We start from the raw sequence: 25,458 nt of genomic DNA, 5'->3' as shown, positions 1-25,458 counted from the left end.
ATGTCTTCACCCCGATCCTGCCACACAGGGAGCCCGGACGTAATCGATATTAGCCAATTACTCCACACAGAACATGGTCTCAAGCCCACAGCTCTGTAGTAATCCTCAGACAGAACACAGGCTTCCTTGGTCCAGAGAACAGCCCTCCCCCTCAGGAAATTGGAGCTACTTTCTCTCACACAACACGGTCCAATTTCTTCAGCACAGCTCCTGGTTCTTTTGTGAGGAAAAGATAATGAGAAAAAAAAAAATAAAAAAAAATAGTCTCCAACAGTCTCTCTGATCTCATTCTCTTTTCAGACTGTTTTTAGCCCGCAGTCACACAACTGTCTCTCTCAGGCAGCCCGGGCTCAGCACACTTCCTCTGAGGTAACTCTTGCATCTACAGGGTCACTGACCCAAAACCCTGCTGATTAGTGCAGGCAGGCAGAACTCACAGGGTCCTACTGCACTGCTGACACAATCACATTTCAGACTCTCACACTCCACCCCACTAGAGGTTGGTGTCCCTGACACACCTCCCCACTGAAATTCGTCCTGTGCATAGCGCTGAGGGGTATTCCCGCTGAAGGGCGAATGGATCTCCTGAGTCCCACCACGATAGATTCAGGCCTCAAGGGGGCAGGAGACTCTTCAGTAGTGTCAGAGGGAGCACATGATACTGTTCCCTCCCGAAGTAGAGCACCCTGTGACCCATCATCCACGTCAGGTGGCTGACCTAATTACCCACTTTCAGAAGGGCATGTTTCAGACTCGACACTCTCCGCACGGGGGCAAATCTATCACAGGAGCCAGGTTTACAGGTACAGGGGAAGGCACATCATCAAACTCAAAGACATCAGGAAATCAACCCCTTTGGGGAGCAGTCTGGGGTTCTGTAGAAACGGGATTCGTGTCTTTGAACCAACACCGCTGTAGCATGTTACGGTGAAAATTAAGAGTAGATCCCCCAGTCCCAACCGGCTCAACCTCGTAGACAGGAATCTCAGGGCTCAACCGTTTTACTATCCGGTAAGGAGTTGCTTCCCAACAGTCATCCAGTTTGCCCGTCGGTCGTTTGATCTTTACTAACACTCTATCCCCCAAGGCGAAGGGCTCTGCTTGCACCGGTCGCTTGTCCTAATGAGACACCTGACTGAGTTGACTACCCACCACCTGATGCACAACTTCTAGTCATCGCCGATGCTCTCAGACCCATTCAGATTCGGTACGAGGAGAATCAGAGGAGTGATGAGGTATGCTCAAATCTTCAATATCCCTCCTGGGCCTCCCGAACATCAACATGTATGGCAAGTAGCCAGTGGTGCTGTGCATCCGGTTATTTTATGCCCACATTAGTTCAGGAAGGTAATCGGGCCAACGAGCCTGCTGCCCGTCTTCCAAGGTTCTCAACATCTGTATCAGGGTACGATTAAATCGCTCACAAGCCTCATTTCCTTGGGGATCATAAGGCGTCGTTCTCGAATGTGCTATACCATACAGTTGACACAGCCCCTCCATCAAGGTCCCCTGGAAGCATGCCCCCTGATCTGAGTGTATCCTTTGAGGACACCCCAATACCTGCAGAAAATGTCGACATATGCCTTAGCCACCATCTCCGCCGTCTGGTCTCTTGTTGGCACTGCCACAGCATATTTAGTAAAATGATCTGTCATTACCAAGCAATAGGAACACCCATATGTTGAGTTCCCTATCAAGACGAAATCAATCATGAGCAATTCTAAGGGGGCAGAGGTCTTAATAGTTTGCATAGAAGCCCACTGCTCAGGACTCTTGTTGAGCCCACAGCCCCGACACTGCAGACATGCCTCTGCCACTATTCCCCCCAGATCAGTGCAATAGAGGACTTGCTGTAGCCACTGGGGTGTCTTTTCACTTCCAAAGTGGGCTCCTTTTTCACGTGCCTCACGAGTGACCACCGGGCCCATCTTTACAGGGATTACCAGCTGATACCGGTGTTGCAGCTTAGATGGCAGATACACCTTACCATACAAGAGGCCCTTTTCCACTCTCAACCTATCCCATTGTCTCAATAATTTAATTCCTTCTGCGGACAGCTGGGCCTTGTTCTTTGCACATGGCCAAATCCCATTTTGTACCCAAGCGCGCACTAGTGTAATGTCTGGGCACTCGCTCTGGTCTTTTGCCCAATCTGAAGGCATTTTGCCCAGGACACATGGCATTCCGGATGCCACCCCACTTGAGTGTACCACACTATGGAAGATAGGTACCTATCTCAAGTCGAGGGTTTCGGTGTCCTCCAATTTTTCAAGAACACTTCTCCCTGAGGTCCCAAGGGGTACCCTTGACAGCGCGTCCGTGTTTCCGTTTTCTAGCCCAAAGCGAAACTTAATCTGATAATTATACTTAGCAAGGCGAGCGACCCACCGCTGCTCCTAGTTTCACATTCTTCAAGTGAGCCAGAGGGTTATTATCAGTCATAACTAGCACCTCAGCTCCCGTTAAATACTTGGCAAAGCGTTCGGTCATTGCCCACACCAAGGCCAGTAGTTCTAGGCGAAATGAACTGTAGTTAGCTGGGCTCCGCTCAGTGTCTCGCTCTCGGCCATCCTGCATATGTGCCAGTACTACCCCCAACCCATGAAGTACACAGATGGTAGTCAACAGGAAAGGGGCATCAAACCGGGCATATGCCAACAAAGGGGCGCTAGTTAGGGCGACTTTGACCTCTTAAAATGCCTTTTGCTGCTCGGACCCCCATTGCATAGGGCGGTCGCGAGGACCCATTGCTGTCCCTCTTAAAAGTGCATTCAGGGGACCCACAACCTGTGAAAACCTGGGCACAAAGCATCGATTATACCCCGCCAACCCAAAGAAAGCCCGAACCTCCCGAAAAGTACTGGGAGGGGGTCACTCCTGGACTGCCAGGACCTTGTTGACTGCGGGTAACACCCCGTCGGGGGTCACTACGTGGCCTAAATACTCTATACGGCTTTTGAACAGTTGACATTTCTTTGGTTTGATTTTCAAGCCAGGACGGCTGAGCCATCGGAGCACTTGGTGCAATTTCTCGAGATGGTCTTCGAATGATGTTCCGAACACCACAATGTCTTCCAAATATATCAGGATTGACTCAAAATTCAGATCGCCTAAGCAAAGCAATGTTCCATCAGGCGTTGGAAGGTTCCCGGGGCATTAGTGAGTCCGAAAGGCATCTAATTGAATTTGTAGAGCCCCATTGGAAGAACAAATGCTGTCTTAGCCCGGTCTTTCGCAGCCATCGGTACCTGCCAATAGCTGCTCGCTAAGTCCAATTTTGAGAAGTATTTGGCCCTTCCTAATGCAGACAGACTCTTCAATTCGAGGCAACGGATATGCATCTCGTATGGTGTGAGCGTTTAATTTTCGCTAATCCACAGAAAATCGAAAGGTCCCATCTTTCTTTCGGACTAGGACCACGGGGGCTGCCCAAGGGGTTTGACTCTCTCGTATTACTTGATTATCGAGCATACTGGCCATCATACCCTTCACTTCTTGATAGCGCATCAGGGGAATCTGACAATATCGTTCTCTAATGGGCGGGGTGTCCCCCGTGGGAATATAATGCTCAATTGTATGAGAGCAACCGATGTCTTTTCCATGACACAAAAAGGTTTCCTGATGTTCCCACAGGACTCCCTCCAACTGCTCTAGTTGCATAGAAGTCAGGTGCTCCCGATACACCCACATCTGATTCATCATCACACATCTATTCCATTCTTCAATAGTAGGTTTGAGTCCCTTTACTTTGACCGCAAATGTCCAGGATGACTGTCGATCTGGGTGAAATTCAATCGCTGTTTTGTCAGGCACCGGTCTATCCGGCACGAACAGTTCAGCCAGGATGGTCCCAGCAGGGAGGGTGATGGCCTCATCAAGCATGTTGATGCATCTGACTGGCACCCGTCCATTCTTCAAAATAGCCAGCGACCGGGCCACGTGAGCCTTAGTAAACAAGGACTTCTCTAAGGCTGGCTCCAGTAATACTTCGAGTCCATTCAGTCTTTGTGCCGCCCCCACTGACAGCATTAAGAGTTCCTCCTGTCGAGGCGCCAGCGAGATCGTGGCCCATGATGGCATTCGGACCAGGCCCACCCAGCCCACTGGGTCTGCACTTTTCAGCAAATTGCAGCTCAGCACTAGACGATGTAACATCCTCTGAGTAGGTCGGTGGATTGTAGCATGAGCCCAGTATCGGGGTCCCTCACTAGTAGAGATGAGCCACCCCTCTGGAGTTCGATTTGGTTCGTCGATTGGTGTCCCATTCGACGAGCCATTTGACGAGCCTCTCGAACCCCATTGAAAACAATGGGATGCAATCACAAACACATAAAAACACATTATAAATGTACATATACAGTTAATAAACATTCCCATAACACTTACCGGTCCTGCACTCTGTCTCATGTCGCTATTCCTTCCGATGATCGCTGCGTCCTCCCCGTAACCAGCACTGACAGGACCTTCCGTGACGTCAAAATAGCCATGTGATCAGTCACGTGTCTGTTATCTCATTGGCTACAGACTGGTCACATGACTATGACGAGTCATATAGGACCTGTCAGTGCATCTCTCCAGTACGCGGTGCTCATTTGTGCATCCCGGTGTACCGGCCACATGATCTGGCACACGGTCGGGTTTCTGGTCAGCTTCCCCATTCCGTTATAAACTGGCTGCCACAGCAGGTCAATAACGGAGATCACCATTGCTATAGCAACGTGCCTGTCAGTGGTGACATCACCACTTACAAGCAGCAGCTCCTTCTCACTCACGGAGTGAAAACACTGCACGGGGAACAGCGTCTTCCTCGCATGCAGCGCTGCTGATGTAGCAGAGCTGCATGTGTTGGAGAAAGAAGACAGAAGAGCCGGACCGTGGAGGGATAAGAGGGAGTAATAAACACTGAGTCTCTAATGTGTCTGTGTATTTATTTCTATTAAAGTATTTTTTCTCTCAGTGTGGTCTTTTTTTTTTAACCCTTTATTGGAGATTCTTAATGGCCGGGTCAAACTTGCCTGAAAAGAAAAATCTCTGGCTTAATACTAGCTAGTAAAACAAAGCCAGTATTAACCCATTATTACCCAGCAAGCCACCATCACCAGGGCTGTTGGAAGAGTTAGATACAGCGCAAGATGATGGCGCTTCTATGAAAGCGCCATTTTCTGGGGCGGCTGCAGATTGCAATTCGCAGCAGAGGCGCCCAGAAACCTCGGGCTAACCTGTGCTGCAGATCCCAATCCCCAGCTGCCTAGTTGTACCTGGCTGGACACAAAAACATTGCGAAGCCCACGTCATTTGTAGAGTTGAGCGCGGTTCGCGGTTCTCCAGTTCGCGGTTCGAGTGATTTTAGGGGGTGTTCTGGATCGAACTAGAACTCGAGCTTTTTGCTAAAGCTCGATTGTTCTAGTTACGTTCGAGAACGGTTCTAGCAGCAAAAAGCAGGGCTTTTTACAGCTACAGTGTGCAGGAGCCATCGCTGGCAGCCTGCCCGAAGCTGGTTAACCAAGATAAACATCGGGTATCCAAGCAAAGCGCTTTAGTTAGTAACCCGATATTTATCCTAATTACGTGCAGGAAGCCCACACTTCCCCGCTCAGCTCACTCCGCCCCTTCCTGCACGCGGCATGTACACACACACACACACACACACTCACCTGTCCCCAGCCAAGCAGTCCACGACACTGACGTCTTCAGCGCCACATGACCCCGCTAGGCTCCACCCACTTCGCACTCCGCCGCAAGCACACATGGCTCCGCCCACCTGGCATTCTGCACACATGGTCCCGCTAGGCTCCGCCCACCTGTCACTCTGCACACATGGTCCCGCTAGGCTCTGCCCACCTGTCACTCTGCACACATGGTCCCACTAGGCTCCGCCCACCTGTCACTCTGCACAAATGGTCACACTAGGCTCTGCCCACCTGGCACTCTGCACACATTGTCCTGCTAGGCTCCGCCCACCTGTCACTCGGCACACATGATCCTGCTAGGCTCCACCCACCTGACACTCTGCACACATTGCCCCGCTAGGCTCCACCCACCTGTCACTCTGCACACATTACCCCGCTAGGCACCGCCCACCTGTTACTCTGCACACATTACCCCGCTAGGCTCCGCCCACCTGTCACTCTGCACACATGGTCCCGCTGGGCTCCGCCCACCTGACACTCTGCACACATGGTCCCGCTAGGCTCCACCCACCTGACACTCTGCACACATTACCCCACTAGGCTCCGCCCACCTGTCACTCTGCACACATGGTCCTGGTATGCTCCGCCCACCTGTCACTCTGCACACATGGTCCCGCTAGGCTCCGCCCACCTGTCACTCTGCACACATTGCCCCACTAGGCTCCGCCCACCTGTCACTCTGCACACATTGTCCCGGTATGCTCCGCCCACCTGGCACTCTGCACACATTGCCCCACTAGGCTCCGCCCACCTGGCACTCTGCACACATGGTTCCGCTCGGCTTACCTGCGGTGATGAAGTCCCGACCTCAGCGCTGTCACTGTCCTCCATGCCGCCGCTTGTCACATCACCTTCTCTCGCTTCCGACCCGAGACTGACTAGCGGTGACATCACGGGCCACTCGCGATACTTGGCTGTGAAGATGATTGAAGTCAGTGTGCAGGAGATCAGCGCAGGTAATGTACCTCGCTGACAGCAGCACTTGTCATCCCCTGCAGTGACCTGGACTGACCCATTGATGTTAGCTCAGGTCACTGCATTGCTTTCCCAGCCAATGGGGAACTTCCTGCTCTTCATTGACTGGGACAGTGTGGATCGTCATGGCAACCCCTTAGATTACAGCAGACCTGGATTTGTTTTTCTTTCTAATAAATTGGTTAAAGAGGGAATGTATTGGGGAGTGTTTTTTCAAATAAAAATGTGTTTGTCGTCTATTTTTTTTATTACTGACTGGGTTGGTGATGTCGGGTATCTGATAGACGCCTGACCTCAAAAACCCCAGGGCTTGGTGCTAGGTGACATTACACATCTGGTATTAACCCCATATATTACCCCGTTTGCCACCGCACCAGGGCACGGGATGAGCTGGGGTGAAGCACCAGGATTGGCGCATCTAATGGATGTGCCACTTCTGGGGCAGCTGCGGCCTTCTATTTTTAGGCTGGGGAGAGTCCAATAACCATGGACCTCCCTAGTCTGAGAATATCAGACCCCAGCTGTCTGCTTTACCTTGGCTGGTGATCCAATTTTGGGGGGACCCCTACGTGTTGTTTTTTTTTTAAATTATTTATTTAATTTAAAATAACATCGTGGGGTGCCCTCAGTTTTGGATTACCAGCCAAGGTGAGGCTGCCAGCTGTGGTCTGCAGGCTGCAGCCGTCTGCTTTACCCTAGCTGGCTACAAAAATAGGGGGAATCCTACGTCATTTTTTTTTCATTTTTTGGCTAAATACAAAGCTAAGCACCCCTTAGTGCCACATGAAAGGCACCAAAGGGTGCAAAATTACAAAATACAGAAGAGTGGGACATTATGTGTCTTTCTGCCATTATAATGACAGAAAAGACTGATATGAAATGTACAAGCAAAAGAAAATCACCAGAGCACTCTACGCTGTGAAAAGCAGTAGAAAATGGCACTGGAGTGAACATGTGACCGCCTCATGTAGGATGAAGCTATGGATCCTGGGTAAATTTATGTATTTTCCCTCCTTCAGTTTTTTTGCAGTACACCAAAAAAAACGGAAGGCACACGGATGACAAACAGATGACATACGGACCGTCTACGGAACGGAAACGGATGCCACACGGATGCACCCGTGAAAAAAAACGGACTGTTTTTTGCAGACCACAAAAATGGATCGGTCGTGTGAATGTAGCCTTATTTTGGTCTGCCGTTTATAAACAGCAGGCAGAAATAAGTGAATAGCGCCCCCCAGCGTCAGAAAATTTCCGGGGTTTCAGGGCTAGCTGAGACCCTGGAGATCATGATTCAGGATGGTTTTTCCGGTCCCCGCTCACGTGATCACAGGTATACACCGTATACCGATGATCACGTTACAGTAAATAACAGCGCCAGTAAAAAATTATTTATCTCTCATCGGGCATGAACAAACATGATAAATCTCCTACCCGGTCCCCTCCAGTCTCCCGCTGTCGCCAAAGTGCCCCCCCTGATGCCCTCCCAGAAATCCAAGATGGCCACGCGCACAGCAGCGCGCCGGCCGCATTCACCCTACTTCTCTGATTTCTGTCGCATGTGCCATGTACCAAACTCCTCCCCAAGCCCTGCCAGGTCACCCCCTATAACCCCACCGGTGTTCCCCGTTGTCCCACGGTACCTGTGCAGCGTTGATCCCCCCACGGCCCTCTCCTTCAGAATAGACGCTCCCGCATGCACAGAGCGGCTGTCAGCTCAGCTTCCTGTGTTCAGACAAAGTGAGTGGTGGTTATGCATCTGTAAGCTAAATGGGCGGCATGGTGGCTCAGTGGTTAGCACTGCAGTCTTGCAGCGCTGAGGTCTTGGGTTCAATTCTCACCATGGGCACCATCTGCAAGGAGTTTGTATGTTCTCCCTGTGTCTGCGTGGGTTTCCTCCCACACTCCAAATACATACAGCGCTATGGAATTAATAACGCTATATAAATGAATAAATTATTATTATTACTGAAATGCCCTGCTCATGAGGTAAGGAACATAATTGATCAGGAGAGCTATATACTACATTTCCAAATGGAGGGATTTGCTTTTATAGTTTCCCTGCTTAACGACTACCAAACATGAGAGTCCGTTATACGCCACAAGAAAACACATCTAAATAGCGAGCTCTGTTGTTAAGTATTCATTCAGCTGGATAACTGGACATAAAGGGGTATTCCATCTCCAAGATCCTATCCCCAATATATAGTAGGTGGAATAGCAATAATAGCAAATACCAGTATTTGGAAATGTAGAATAGTTCTCCTGATTAGGCATGCCCTTACCTCATGAGCAGGGCATTGCAGCTTTGGTAGCAACCATTACGACATGGACTCTGCTGCTGTGGACCCGGGGAGAGTGAGTGCAGATTCATTGCACCCACACTCCTCACATGAAGGATCCGCACTCCTAGAAAATGGGGGATACGTTCCCTGAGTGTCTCCCCCTCATATTCTAGACGGTCCAGAGTTGTCGTGGGACCCTTTATTTTTTTTCTTACAATAAATTGGTGAAAGAGGAAATGTTTTGGGGACTGTTTTTTCAAATAAATTTCTTTTGTCGATTTTTTTTTGTTAGTACTGACAGTTTATGATGTTGGGTATCTAATAGATGCCATGACATCACAAACTGCTGGGCTTGATCTCAGGTGACTTTACAGCTAGTATCAACCCGATTTATTACCCCATTTGCCACTGCACCAGGGCACGGGATGAGCTGGGGTGAAGCGCCAGGATTGGCGCATCTAGTGGATGCGCCACGTCTGGGGTGCCTGCGGCCTGCTATTTTTAGGCTATGAAGACCCAATAACTATGGACCTTCCCACCCTGAGAATACCAGACCACAGCTGTCCGCTTTACCTTGGCTGGTGATCCAATTTGGGGGGGATCCTACTTTTTTTGTGTAATTATTAATATTTATAAAATAATTATAAAAAAAGAGCCTGGGGGGACCTCCACATTGGATCCCCAACCACGGTAAAGCTGCCAGCTGTGGTTTTCAGGCTACAGCCGTCTGCTTTACCCTAGCTGGCTATCAAAAATGGGGGGACCCAACGTCATTCTTTTTTTAACTATTTTTTAAATAGAAAAAATTAATGGGCTTCCCTGTATTTTGATTGCCAACCAAGGTAACGGCAGGCAGATGGGGGTGGCAACCCATAGCTGTCTGCTTTATCTGGGCTGAAAATCAAAAATACCGCGGAGCGCTACGTCATTTTTTTTAAAGATTTATTTTTTCAGCACTGTGATGTCCAGCAATCAAAATACAGGGAAGCCCATTTTGTTTTTAGTATTTAATAAATAATTAAAAAAATATATATGGGCTCCCGCTGCATTTTTTGTATTGCTAGCTAAGGGTAATCCAAGCAGCTACTGGCTGCTAACCCCCACTGCTTGGTGTTACCTTCACTGGCAATGGAAAATCCAGGGAAGCATTTTTTATTTTTTTTGCCAAACAACTACAAAAAAAGGACGTGAGCTTCGCCATATTTTTGTATGCTAGCCAGGTATAGCAGGCAGGTGCTGGAAGAGTTGGATACAGCGCCAGAAGATGGCGCTTCTATGAAAGTGCCATTTTCTGAGGCGGTTGCAGACTGCAATTCACAGCAGTGGGGCCCAGAAAGCTCAGGCCAACCTGTGCTGCGGATTCCAATCCCCAGCTGCCTAGTTGTACCTGGCTGGACACAAAAATGAGGCGAAGCCTACGTCATTTGTTTTCTAATTATTTCATGAAATTCATGAAATAATAAAAAAAGGGCTTCCCTTTATTTTTGGTTCCCAGCCGGGTACAAATAGGCAACTGGGGGTTGGGGGCAGCTGTACCTGCCTGCTGTACCTGGCTAGCATACAAAAATATGACAAAGCCCACATCATTTTTTCAGGGGGCAAAAAACTTCTGCATACAGTCCTGGATGGAGTATGCTGAGCCTTGTAGTTCTGCAGCTGCTGTCTGTCTGTATGGAAAAGAGCAGACAGCAGCTGCAGAACTACAAGGCTCAGCATACTCCATCCAGGACTGTATGCAGAAGTTTTTTGCCCACCAAAAAAATGACGTGGGCTTCGCCATATTTTTGTATGCTAGCCAGGTACAGCAGGCAGCCACGGGCTGCCTCCAACCCCCAGTTGCCTATTTGTACCCGGCTGGGAACCAAAAATATAGGGAAGCCCGTTTTTTTTAACCCTGCTGTACTGTTCGGGTCAATATGACCCGAAATGATTTTTGAGACCCTGCAGATTTTTTTTAATGAGGATTTGAAACTAGTGGTTCCTTGACTTCTCCTCATTTGTGGAGCTCTTCATTTTTTTTGTTTTTGTTTTTTTTATTTTTGTTTACTTTTTGCTACACGCTGATTGTTACACTTGTACTGTTCGGGTCAATATGACCTGATAGCATTTTATACTGTTCTACAGGTCTCTGATTATTTCTAGAGTACTGAGGTTTGATTCTAAAACAGATAGAATGGAAAGAAGAGCTAAAGATAAACTAGCCCCTATTAGAAATGTTTGGAATCAATGGGTAGAGATTCTACCAAAATTGTATAACAGTGGTGAAAATGTAACTGTTGATGAGCAACTGGTGGCATTCCGAGGTAGGTGCCCATTCAGACAATATATACCAAGTAAGGCAGCAAAATATGGCATCAAGATCTGGACACTTTGCGACAGCAAAAGTTCATATGCTCTAAATGTTCAAGTGTATACAGGAAAAACCCCTGATGAAAGACCTGAACAAAATCAGGGTATGCGTGTTGTTCTAGATTTGACTCATGGACTAAAAGGACAAAATGTCACATGTGACAACTTTTTTACATCCTATCAACTAGGCCAGATGTTGAAGAAAAAACAACTTACCATGCTGGGTACTATGAGAAAAAACAAACCTGAACTACCGCAAGGTATCCTTAGCCAGAGAGAGATGTACAGTTCTACTTTTTATTTTTCTGAAAAAACAACTGTTGTTTCTTATGTTCCAAAAACAAACAAACAGGTAATTCTAATGAGCACAATGCACCATGACAATGCCTGTAAGTGATAGAGAAGACAGAAAGCCTGACATTATTTTGGATTATAATGCCACAAAGGGAGCAGTTAATCCTTTAGACCAAGCAATATCAACATATACATGCAAACGCAAAACCAATCGGTGGCCAATGATTTTATTCTATAACATATTGGACGTTTCTGCATACAATGCATTTGTCTTATGGAGAGAAATTGACCCCGATTGGAACCGGAATAAGCTGCAGAAAAGAAGATTATTTCTTGAGTTATTGGGAAAATCCCTGGTGAGGCCATATATTGAGAGCAGAAAAGTGACCCCCCAGAAGTGATGGAGCAACAGCCATTGTAAAAAGTGTCCAGCATGCTCAAGAAAGAGACTCCACCTCCACGGCCTCCACCAGCACAGCTACCAGCAAAAAAAGAGAGATGTAGCTTCTCTCCATCTTCCTGTGACAATACGACTAATCTGACATGTGCTGGATGTTCAAAATATCTGTGTAAAGGACATGTGTCTTATTATTGTGTTCAGTGTAAAAACGCATGAACATGTTCAGTCTATTCTTTTTTCTTTCTAAAAAGGTTGAAGTTTTTATGATTTTTCATTTGTTGATTTATAAAATTTGTTTTCAAAAAGTTAAATTTCATGTTTTAGTAATAGTAATGTAAAGCTTCTTTATTATTTGTGTGCAGAATGTCAACAATCGAAGATAATTGCAAAAAGCCTGTGTAACCTTTTTATGAAAAAAAAAAAATATTTAAGTTTGAATTTAAATGTTTCATTTGTTTATGATCAACCATGTTCACATACAGTATTTCAATGAAAAAAGTATTCAAATAAAACAATTAGAGTAGCTAAAAATCAAGAATTAATAGGTCGGGTCATATTGACCCGGGAACAGTACAAGTGTATAGAAAATGCGAACAGAACAGCAGGGTTAATTATTTCACTTATTTCATGAAATAATTAAAAAACAAATGACGTGGGCTTCGCCCCATTTTTGTGTCCAGCCAGGTACAACTAGGCAGCTGGGGATTGGAATCCGCAGCACAGGTTAGCCCGAGGTTTCTGGGCGCCTCTGCTGCGAATTTCAGTCCGCAGTCGCCCCAGAAAATGGCGCTCTCATAGAAGTGCCATCATCTGGCGCTGTATCCAACTCTTCCAACAGCCATGGAGCCGGGTGGCTTGTTGGGTAATCATGAGTTAATACTGGCTTTGTTTTACTAGCCAGTATTAAGCCAGAGATTCTTAATGTCAGGCACGTTTGACCCGGCCATTAAGAATCTCCAATAAAGGGTTAAAAAAAACACCACACAGAGAAAAAATACTTTAATAGAAATAAATACACAGACACATTAGAGACTCCATCTTTATTACCCCCTGTCAGCCCTCCACGATCCATGGTCTTCTGTCTTTCTCATTCAACAAATGCAGCTCTGCTACATCACTGCTGCATGGGGGAAGACGCTGCTTCCCTTGCAGCCTTCACTCCGTGAAGGCTGCATGGGAAGCAGCGTGCAGCCTTCACTCCGTGAGAGATCAGTGCTGCTAGCAGTAACAGCGGTAACGCTGACATATGCGTTACCATAGCAACAGGGCTCCGATCATGTGATTACCCGGAGCCGCGGTTAGCGGTGACGTCACCGCTAACTGCGTTGCTATGGCAATGGTGATCTCCGTTAATGACCGGCTGTCTCAGCCGGTCCCTAACGGAACGGGGAGTCGACCGTGTGCTAGAGCATGTCGCCGGTACATGGCGATACACAAATATGCACCGTGTATTGGAGAGTGCAATGACAGGTCCTACATGACGCGTCATAGTCATGTGACCAGTCTGTAGCCAATGAGATAATAGCCACGTGACTGGTCACATGGCTATTTTTACGTCACGATAGGTCCTGCATCACTGCTGGCAGTACTGTTTACCGGGAGGATTCAGCAATCATCGGATGGAATAGCGGCAGGAGACAGAGTGCAGGAGGGATCGCGGGGACCGGTAAGTGTTATGGTAATGTTTATTAACTGTATGTGTACATTTATAATGCGTTTTTATGTGTTTGTGATTGCCTCCCATTATATCCTATTGGTTTGAGTTCGGTTCGTCGAACGTTCGCCGAACTGAACTCGAACGAGACCTCCATTCGACGAACCGAACTCGAGCCGAACCACGGCTGATTCGCTCATCTCTAGTCATTTGTTTTTTAATTTTTTCATGAAATAAGTGAAATAATTAAAAAAAACGGGCTTCCCTATATTTTTAGTTCCCAGACGGGTACAAATAGGCAGCTGGGGGGTTGGGGGCAGCCCGTAGGTGCCTGCTGTACCTGGCTAGCATACAAAAACATGGGGAAGCCCACGTCATTTTTTTGGTGGGCAAAAAACTCTAGCATACAGTCCTGGATGGAGTATGCTGAGCCTTGTAGTTCTGCAGCTGCTGTCTGCTCTCTTCCATACAGACAGACAGCAGCTGCAGAACTACAAGGCTCAGCATACTCCATCCAGGACTGTATGCAGGACTTTTTGCCCCCCAAAAAAATTATTTGGGCTTTGCCATATTTTTGTATGCTAGCCAGGTACAGCAGGCAGCTACGGGCTGCCCCCAACCCCCAGCTGCCTATTTGTACCCGGCTGGGAACCAAAAATATAGGGAAGCCCTTTTTTATTATTTCATGAATTTCATGAAATAATTAAGAAACAAATGACATGGACTTCGCCATATTTTTGTGTCCAGCCAGGTACAACTAGGCAGCTGGGGATTGGAATCCGCAGCACAGGTTCGCCTGAGCTTTCTGGGCTCCTCTGCTGCGAATTGCAGTCCGCAGCAGCCCCAGAAAATGGCACTTTCATAGAAGCGCCATCATCTGGTGCTGTATCCAACTCTTCCAACAGCTCTGGTGACGGTGGCTTGCTGGGTAATAATGGGGCTAGGGCTAGCTGTATATTATCAACTGGCCCTAAGCCCGAAATTCATGGTGGCACGCCAATATTAGACATGGCCACCATGAATTTCTAGTACCGATAAAAAGAACCACAACACACAGAAAAATATTTTTATTATAAATAAAACACAACACAATTAGTGACTCCATCTTTATTGAAATAAGGAACCCCCTCCGCAGTAATCCTGGGTCAAGGGTCCCGTGCTGTCCAATATCATCTGATCGGTTTGCTGGAAGACAAAGCGATCAGATGATGTGTCAGGTTCAAGGGCCTGAATCACATGATACAGCAGCTGATTGTATAAATGGCTTTTATACAATCAGCTGATGCATCAGTGCAAAAAAAACCCAAAACAAACTACACACTTCAGTGCAGACTCCTGTCTGACAGCATCAGCTGATAGTTTAGCTGGCCGGGCGGTAAAAAGCCGGCCTCACCGCTCGACTTATAGTGTCAGCTGATGCCGTTAAATAAAAAAAAAAGTAAATTCTTTACCAGGATTAGAACTCCTGACGTTATGCTCCTTAGGCGGGCACTTTATCCACTAGTCTAGTGCCTCTTACAATATAGATAGGCGGATTTTGTAATCTTGAAGCCTGCTGTGCTGACTGAAGTCTCTGCTAACCCTGTGAGTCACTTCAGTGCCACTACATCTGGAGCAGAGCTGACAGTGTCGTGTGGATTACTTCGGACCTGAAGGGGTATTTTTGGGATTAATAAAGGGGTGAACCAGGGTTGTTTTTTGTCTTTTATTCCAAATAAAGGATTTTTCGGTGTGTGTGTTTCTTTACTTTCACTTTAATCATGAAAGGTGCCTCGGGGGGATGCCTGCCATGATTAAACTCATTATTACCCCCAATTGCCACTGCACCAGGGCAATTCTTGATGAGCTGGGTAGAGTCCCCCAGGACTGTCGCACCTAATGGATGCGGCAATTCTGGGCAGCTGCTGGGTGACATTGTTAGGCTGAAGGGCTCCCCATCCTTACAATAACAGCCTCCAGCCATGCAGCTTTATCCTGGTTGTTAGCTGAGTGGATTGAGTGCTCTCCTATGAAGCATGAGGTCTCAAGTTCTAGTCCTTGTAAAGCATTTCTCTTCTTTTTTTTTTTAATTATATTTATAATATATTTATAATATTTTTATAATTATAATTTAATTATGCGCTGAGGGGAGGAGCCGGAAATCAGCTGTGAGCTCTCTCTTCCCTTCCCCTTCTCTCTTCCCTTCCCTTCTCTTTTCCCTCTCTCTTCCCTTCCCTCCCCTCTTCCCTTCACTCCCCTCTTCCCTCCCCGCTTCCCTTCCCTCCCCTCTTCCCTCCCCTCTTCCCTCTTCCCTCCCCTCTTTCCTCTTCCCTCCCCTCTTCCCTCTTCCCTCCCCTCTTCCCTCTCCTCCCCTCTTCCCTCCCCTCACCTCCCCTCTTCCCTTCCCTCCCCTCTTCCCTCCCCTCTTCCCTTCCCTCCCCTCTTCCCTTCCCTCCCCCTCTTCCCTCTTCCCTCCCCTCTTCCCTCTTCCCTCCCCTCTTCCCTCCCCTCCCCCCTTCTCTTCCCTTCCCTCTTCCCTCCCCTCGTCCCTTTCCTCCCCTCTTCCCTCCCCTCTTCCCTTCCCTCTTCCCTTCCCTCCCCTCTTCCCTTCCTCCCCTCCCCTCTTCCCTTCCCTCCCCTCTTCCCTCCCCTCCCCTCTTCCCTTCCCTCTTCCCTTCCCTCCCTTCTTCCCTCCCCTCTTCCCTTCCCTCCCCTCTTCCCTCCCTTCCCCTTTTCCCTCTCCTCTTCCCTCCCCTCCCCTCTTCCCTTCCCTCCCCTCTTACCTTCCCTTCCCTCCCCTCTTCCCTCTCCTCTTCCCTTCCCTCTCCTCTTACCTTCCCTCCCCTCTTCCCTTTCCTCCCCTCTTCCCTTCCCTCCCCTCTTCCCTTCCCTCCCCCTTCTCTCCCCTCCCCTCTTCCCTCCCCTCTTCCCTTCCCTCCCCTCTTCCCTCCCCTCTTCCCTTTCCTCCCCTCTTCCCTTCCCTCCCCTCTTCCCTTCCCTCCCCCTTCTCTCCCCTCCCCTCTTCCCTCCCCTCTTCCCTTCCCTCCCCTCTTCCCTCCCCTCTTCCCTTCCCTCCCCTCTTCCCTTCCCTTCCCTTCCCTCCACTCTTCCCTTCCCTCCCCTCTTCCCTTCCCTTCCCTTCCCTCCCCTCTTCCCTTCCCTCCCCTCTTCCCTCCCCTCTTACCTCCCATACCCTCTTCCTTCCCCTCTTCCCTCCTCTCTTCCCTCCCCTCCCCCCTCCCTCCCCCCTTCCCTCCCCTCTTCCCTTCCCCCCCCTCCCCCTTCCTCCCCTCTTCCCTCCCCGCTTCCATTCCCTCCCCTCTTCCCTTCCCTCCCCTCTTCCCTCCCCTCTTCCCTCCCCTCTTCCCTTCCCTCCCCTCTTCCCTTCCCCCCCCTTCCCTCCCCTCCCCTCTTCCCTTCCCTCCCCTCTTCCCTTCCCTCCCCTCTTCCCTCCCGTCTTCCCTTCCCTCCCCTCTTCCTTCCCCTCCCCTCTTCCCTTCCCTTCCCTCCCCTCTTCCCTTCTCTTTTCCCTTCTCTCTTCCATTCTCTCTTCCCTTCTCTCTTCCCTTTCTCTCTCTCAGACCTGGCGATGATCAACTGATGCGGTCACCTGACGGAATCAGCAGACACTATAAGTCGAGCGGTGAGGCTGGCTTTTTACCGCCTGGCCAGCTAAACTATCAGCTGATGCCGTCGGACAGGAGTCTGCACTGAAGTGTGTAGTTTGGTTTTATTTTTTTTTGCATTGATGTATAAACGGCTTTTATACAATCAGCTGCTGTGTCATGTGATTCAGGCCCTTGAACCTGACACATCATCTGATCGCTTTGTCTTCCAGCAAACCGATCAAATGATATTGGATCCGGATTGGACGGCGCGGGACCCTTGACCCAGGATTACTGCAGAGGGGGGGTTCAATATTTCAATAAAGATGGAGTCAATAATTGTGTTGTGTTTTATTTATAATAAAAATATTTCTGTGGTTTTTTTTTATCGGTACTAGAAATTCATGGTGGCCATGTTTAATATTGGCGTGACACCATGAATTTCGGGCTTAGGGCCAGTTGATAATATTTAGCTAGCCCCAACCCCATTATTACCCAGTGAGCCACCCGTCACCAGGGCAGCTGGAACAGTTGGATACAGCGCCAGAAGATGGTGCTTCTATGAAAGCGCCCTTTTCTGGGGTGGCTGCGGACTGCAATTCGCAGCAGAGGGGCCCAGAAAGCTCAGGCCAACCTGTGCTGCGGATTCCAATCCCCAGCTGCCTAGTTGTACCTGGCTGGACACAAAAATATGGCAAAGCCCACGTCATTTGTTTAATTATTTCATGAAATTCATGAAATAATTAATAAAAAAAGCGCTTCCCTATATTTTTTGTTCCCAGCCGGGTACAAATAGGCAGCTGGGGGTTGGGGGCAGCCCGTAGCTGCCTGCTGTACTTGGCTAGCATACAAAAACATGACGAAGCCCACAATTTTTTTGGGGGGGGGCAAACAACTCCTGCATACAGTCCTGGATGGAGTATGCTGAGCCTTGTAGTTCTTAAGCTGCTGTCTGTCTGTATGGAGGAGAGCAGACAGCAGCTGCAGAACTACAAGGCTCAGCATACTCCATCCAGGACTGTATGCAGGAGTTTTTTGCCCACCATAAAAATGACATGAGTGTCGCCATATTTTTGTATGCTGGCCAGGTACAGCAGGCAGGTACGGCTGCCCCCAACCCCCAGCTGCCTATTTGTACCCGTCTGGGAACAAAAAAAATAGGGAAGCCCTTTTTTTAATTATTTCAGGAATTTCATGAGATAATTAAAAAAAAAAAAATCGACATGATCTTCGCCCCGTTTTTGTGTCCAGCCAGGTACAACTAGGCAGCTGGGGATTGGAATCCTCAGCACAGGTTAGCCCGAGCTTTCTGGGCCCCTCTGCTGAAAATTGCAATCCGCAGCCACCCCAGAAAATGGCGCTTTCATAGAAGCACCATCATCTGGCGCTGTATCCAACTCTTCCAACAGCCCTGGAGCCGGGTGGCTTGCTGGGTAATTATGAGTTAATACTAGCTTTGATTTACTAGCTACTATTAAGTCAGAGATTCTTAATGTCAGGCAAGTTTGACCCAGCCATTAAGAATCTCAAATAAAGGGTTAAAACAAAAAAAAAGACACCACACAGAGAAAAGATATTTTAATAGAAATAAATACACAGACACACTTAGAGACTCCATGTTTATTATTCCCTCCTATCCCTCCACGATCCTGCTCTTCTGTCTTCTTTCGCCTTCAACCCATGCAGCTCTACTACATCAGCAGCGCTGCATGGGAGGAAGACGCTGCTGTTCCCATGCAGTCTTTTCACTCTGTGAGTCACCGCTGACAGGCGTGTTGCTATAGCAACGGTGATCTCCGTTATTGACCAGCTGTGGCAGCCGGTGAATAACGGAATGGGGAAGCAGAATGGGGAGTCGACCGTGTGCGGGAGGACGCAGCGATTATCGAAAGGAAAAGCAGCGTGCAGGACGCATCGCAGGGAAAGGTAAGAGTTATGGCAATGTTTATTAACTGTATGTGTATATTTATAATGTGTTTTTATGTGTTTGTGTTTGCCTCCCATTGGTTTCAATGGGGTTTGAGAGGTTCGTCGAACGGCTCGCCAAACCGAACTCGAACGCGGTCTCCGTTCGACGAACCGAACCGAACTCGAGCCACTAGAGGTTCGCTCATCTCTAGTGAACATAGTTCCTAAAAAAGCCAATATTGTATTCACCATGCATTTTCCCATTGTAATAATTTAAAAAAAGATATAATTCGATAGCTAGCTACACCAAGTGAATAATGTAATTTTGTTATTCGCATGCTATTTAATGAGTAACAAAAGAGAAGTGCAATTGAGAAGTCCTGCTAATTTGTGAAGTCGATCCATTCTTAACTGAAAGACTAGAAGAATAACATCATACATTAATTCCTTCCTAATGTCAATGACCTTTTTTAAATGGTTAACTAAGATTCCGATTTCTTGCAAATAGCTGCTTATTGAATATCCCGCCTAATATACCCAGCTATACAGCAGACTGAAGGCCAGTACGATGCCAATAATGGTGTTACTATTAGTCATGTGTAATGATGCAAACTCCTGGTGTCTGAAGCTTGGATTAAAATGAGATATTGATGAATTTTAGACTCAAACCACTTTCACATGTCCAGAATGTAATTATGTGAACTGACGGTAGTGATGGCTGAATGAGATTAACACTAGGCTGGCCATTCTACACGAGAAGAGAAAGCCAGGGTTATGTTCATTGACAGATTGGTAAAAGGAGAATAATGCTAGATACACTAACTTAGAACAGCTTTCTTTATCAGGTATTGTTTGTTTGTTTGTTTTTTTCAATTATAATTTCTTGTAGTGATTGTTACATAGTGGCATGGGTTGAAAAAAGGCATAGGTCCATAGAGATCAGCCCCTCTCAATAATTAAATATCTATTGTGGCTCAGTGGCTAGCACCGCACCCTTGCAGTGCTGGGGTCCTGCTTTCAAATCCCACCAAGAACAACATCTGCAATGAGTTTGTATGTTCTCCCCGTGTTTGCGTGGTTTCCTCCCACACTCCAAAAACATACTGATAGGGAATTTAGATTGTAAGTCCCAATGAGGACAGTGTTGCCATTGTATGTCAAGCGCTATGGAATTAATAGCACTATATACATGAATAAATATTATTATATCACGAGATTCAAAAAATCTGGCTACCCTAAGAAACTTTTCTTTCAGATGCTGGGCTCATCTTTCTTCCACATGTAATGAATTTTCTCTAGCTTTTTGTAAGATTCTTGGAAGGAATAAATTATATGACAGTCATTGGTATTAACCACACATATTCATACATGTAAGCAAAATTTTTTCTGAGGTGTCTTTTTTGTAAACTGAACACTCCCAATTTTTATAATCGAGTCACACTTGCGAGAGACTCGCGCAAGTCTCGTATTGCATCACCCGGCATGGCCTGCTGCCCTCGCATCTCAGCTGCATAGAAATACATGCAGCCGACCCGCTTCTGTCAGGAGGGTGTGCGGCTGTGCCGGATGATGCGATTCGAGACTCGCGCGAGTCTCTGACAAGTGTGACTCCGGCCTAAATGAGACCTTTGATTGTGTTTAATAATGTGGTTACTCCCCTTTTTAACCACTAACTACCATATGACGTAATAGTACATCATGTCCTGGCTCCCTGACTTTGATCCCAGCTTGCATTTTGATCCACATCTTTGCCAGCAAATGATGGCTGATTTAATCAGTCATCACCTGTCTCCAACAGCTATAGATGAAGCAGTGCTCTGCTCACCGCTGTTGACCGGTTGAATGCCGCTATCAAGCTCTGACAGTGACATTTAACAAAAAACGGTAGGAGTACGCATCACTCCATGTGCCCATTGGCGTTTCCATGATGTAATGACAGGGTACCAATGAGTTGCCATGTAAGCCGTAAAAACATTTTTTAAGTCAAATTTGAGAATTTATTTTCACCACTTAAATAAAATAAAAACTTTGCATGTTTTGTATCTGCATAATCATAATGACCTGGAGAATCATATTGTTGGTCATTTTTACTGTAAACTGAATTATGCAAAAAAAAAAACAACGTAACAAAAAATTGAGGAATTGCACTTTAATTTGCTAGTTCACAGAACGTTGTATTTTTTTCCCACTTTCCAGTACATCACATAATAAAATGTATGGTGTGATTCAAACGTACAACTTGTCCTGTAGAAAACAAGCCCTCATATGGCTATGTGTATCAAAAAATAAGAAGCTATAACTCTTGTAATAAGGGAGGAAAATAGAAAAGCAAAAAAACGGAAAATCACTGTCGGGAAGAGGTTAAGAACGCTCTAGAATGGCAAACACTCCCAAAACTGTCTCCCATATTAAAGATGTGGCTCTACAAGAGATTTACTGAGGGTTAATATTTAGAGATAGGCAAATTTATGTGATTAAAATGGAATTCTTTTCAAATTTAACAAACATCCGCTTTTGTGTAGAATGTGCTTATTTTTGTAATTCATTTCACGCCATTTTGGTAAAAAAGTAACCTGCTGCAGCTTCCTGCTATCTAGCCTACATGCCTCCCTCACAATGCACTTCTGGGCCAGTGTACACTCTGAGAATTCTCCAGGGCCTACTCATGGCAGGAAATTCTGACCTAGAGTGAAGACAGGGCCAGCAATGCAGTGCGCAAAGGTACAGTGGACTGGACAACAGGTAAGGAGTAGCAGGGATAGCTAGGGAGGTGAAAATGTTTTTTTCTTATTAACCTTTTGATGGCCATCCCCCACTGCACCAAACCCGCAGTCTGGTGGTCCCCCGAGCTGCATCTCTAACCAGATGTTCATTCCAGCCCTAGGTATCCACAGATAAAAAGTACATTTTTGATATCTCATCTTTTCCTTCTGTCCTCCACAATTGTGTTCTAGTCATCTTTTACTACTGAAAGCTTGTTCTATCAGTCAGCGTAGGGGTTAATAGACATTAACTTACAGTTTGCCATAAGGCAATTGAATCTCTAAACTAAAGACTAATCAAATAAAAAACAAACAAACACATAATTGGGGAGGCAACTGATTGTTTTTTAAATAGCAAACGCTGTGGTCATCTACTATAAGAATAACATATGAGCTACCTATACACTGTGTGCAGAATTATTAGGCAAATGAGTATTTTGATCACATGATACTTTTTATACATGATGTCCTACTCCAAGCTGCATAGGCTTGAGTGTCAACTACCAATTAAGTAAATCAGGTGATGTGCATCTCTGTAATGAGGAGGAATATGGTGTAATGACATCAACACCCTATATAAGGTGTGCTTAATTATTAGGCAACTTCCTTTCCTTTGACAAAATGGGTCAGAAGAGAGATTTGACAGGCTCTGAAAAGTCCAAAATTGTGAGATGTCTTGCAGAGGGATGCAGCAGTCTTGAAATTGCCAAACTCTTGAAGCATGATCACTGAACAATCAAGCGTTTCATTGTAAATAGCCAACAGGGTCGCAAGAAGCGTGTTGGTCAAAATAGGCTCAAAATAACTGCCCATGAATTGAGGAAAATCAAGCGTAAAGCTGCCAAGATGCCATTTGCCACCAGTTTGGCTATATTTCAGAGCTACAACATTACTGGAGTATCAAAAAGCACAAGGTGTGCCACACTCAGGGACATGGCCAAGTTAAGGAAGGCTGAAAAACGACCACCTTTGAATAAGAAAACACAAGATAAAACGTTAAGACTGGGCCAAGAAATATCTTAAGACTGATTTTTCAAAAGGTTTTATGGACTATGAAATGAGAGTGACTCTTGATGGGCCAGATGGATGGGCCAGAGGCTGGATCAGTAAAGGGCAGAGAGCTCCACTCCGACTCAGATGCCAGCAAGGTGGAGGTGGGGTACTGTTATGGGCTGGTATCATCAAAGATGAACTTTTGGGACCTTTTCGGGTTGAGGATGGAGTGAAGCTCAACTCTCACACCTACTGCCAGTTTCTGAAAGACAACATCTTCAAACAGTGGTACAGGAAGAATTTGGTATCGTTCAAGAAAATTATGATTTTCATGCAGGACAATGCTGCTCCATCGCATGCATCCAACTACTCCACAGCATGGCTGGCCAGTAAAGGTCTAAAAGATGAAAAAACAATAACATGGCCCCCTTGTTCACCTGATCTGAACCCCATAGAGAACCTGTAGTCCCTCATAAAATCTACAGGGAGGGAAAACAATACATCTCTCGGAACAGTGTCTGGGAGGCTGTGGTGGCTGCTGCACGCAATGTTAATCGTAAACAGATCAAGTAAAGGCCCCGTTACACGCAACAACATCGCTAATGAAATGTCGTTGGGGTCACGAAATTCGTGACGTACATCCGGCCTAATTAGTGACGTCGTTGTGTGTGACACGTACGAGCGACCGCTAACGATGCAAAATACTCACCAAATCGTTGATTGTTGACACATCGTCCATTTCCCAAATATCGTTGCAGGTGCTGGACGCAGTTGTTAAAGCAGCACACATCGCTACGTGTGACACCCGAGAAACGACGAACAACACCGTACCTGCGTTTTCCGGCAACGAGGTGGGCGTGACTTTCACGCGGCTGCGCTCCGCCCCTCCGCTTCTATTGGACGCCTGTCGTGTGACATCGCTGTGACGCCACATGAACCGCCCCCTTAGAAAAGAGTCTGTTTGCCGGCCACAGTGACGTCGTTAGGAAGATAAGTATGTGTGATGGGTACTAGCAATTTTGTACGCCATGGGCAGCCATTTGCCCGTGACGCACAAACGACGGGGGCGGGTGCTTCCACGAGTGACATCGTTAGCGATGTCACTGCATGTAAAGCAGCCTTAACTGATAGAATCTATGGATGGTAGGCTGTTGAGTGTCATCATAAAGAAAGGTGGCTATATTGGTCACTAATTTTTTGCGGTTTTGTTTTTACATGTAAGAAATGTTTATTTCAAAATTTTGGACAGTTATATTGGTTTACCTGGTGAAAATAAACAAGTGAGATGGGAATATATTTGGTTTTTAAGTTGCCTAATAATTCTGCACAGTAATAGTTACCTTCACAAACAGATATCCTCCTAAGGTAGCCAAATCTAAAAAATGCTCACTCTAACTCCCAAAAATATTAAGCTTTGATATGTATGAGCCTTTTGGGTTGATTGAGAACATAGTTGTTGATCAATAAAAAAAAACAAAAAACCCCCTAAAGTACGACTTGCCTTATAATTTTGTAGACAGTGTAGACATATGAATAGTGAGTCTAAATAGGGAAAATCCTTTGGCTGAAATGATTGCTTATGTGATTTAAGGCAAATCACAGCGCTCAGCATTTTTAATGCCGTTTGTCCCATTATCTTAAAAGTTAATGAAAAGTTATATATTATTTTATTAGTCTTTAGTTTAGGGATTCAATTGCCTTATGGCAATCTGGTCATCTTTTAGGGACCTATAGCTTTTGGATTTTTTTTTGGCATTAATATGCATTACATTTATAAAAAATTATGGAATTTATTTTAATGTGTTTGGTGATTTGATTTGTTTTTCTGTGATTATCTTTGCTCGCTTGATTCCATTTTTGCATTCTATATTAACATGTTTATAATTCTTAAATTTGTGGGACGTTAAAAAAAAGTGGTAACGCAGGGAATGTGACAAAATAAAATGATAGAAAATTATACTCATCCTTTGATTACCTCGCTTCAGTGCTAACACTCCAATGGTGCCCACGTGTCCTGCAGTGACTAGACTAGCAGTCAATAGTCTAACATGCAACACCTGTGTGTACAGCATATGATTCCTGCAAATCAAGTGAAATTGCCAGAGGAATTACTGAGCTAAGTACAACAGAATTTGTACCAAAAAACTCACTTCTCACATGGCCTACATTATAATTGACATTTATTATGTGGTTTAGAGCCTTTTTTGCCTCATTTGACAAGGAAGCATAGCACAACTGAAATGGCCATGACTTGAGTGCACAGGTGGCATGTCATCATATGTGATGGAAAAGGTGCCAAATAATAAGTGATATGAAGTTAGACTACTTAGACAAAAATGCACCAAATTTATGAAACTGTCACTATTAAGCCACTTTGATAAACTTGGCACATTTTAAAACTTTACAGTCTCCTGGTGGTGGAGTTATGGTATGGGCTGGTATATGTTATGAACAATGAACACAGGTGCATTGTATTGATTCAAAATTGAAATGCACAAAGATACCATGCCAAGAACCTGAGGTTCATTGTTGTGCTATTTATCTATGAATATCACCTTATGTTG

The sequence above is a fragment of the Anomaloglossus baeobatrachus genome, chromosome 4, assembly GCF_048569485.1.
Source record: "Anomaloglossus baeobatrachus isolate aAnoBae1 chromosome 4, aAnoBae1.hap1, whole genome shotgun sequence".
NCBI lineage: Eukaryota > Metazoa > Chordata > Amphibia > Anura > Aromobatidae > Anomaloglossus > Anomaloglossus baeobatrachus.
The sequence above is the reverse complement of the archived record's forward strand: the minus strand, read 5'-3'. Positions refer to the sequence as shown.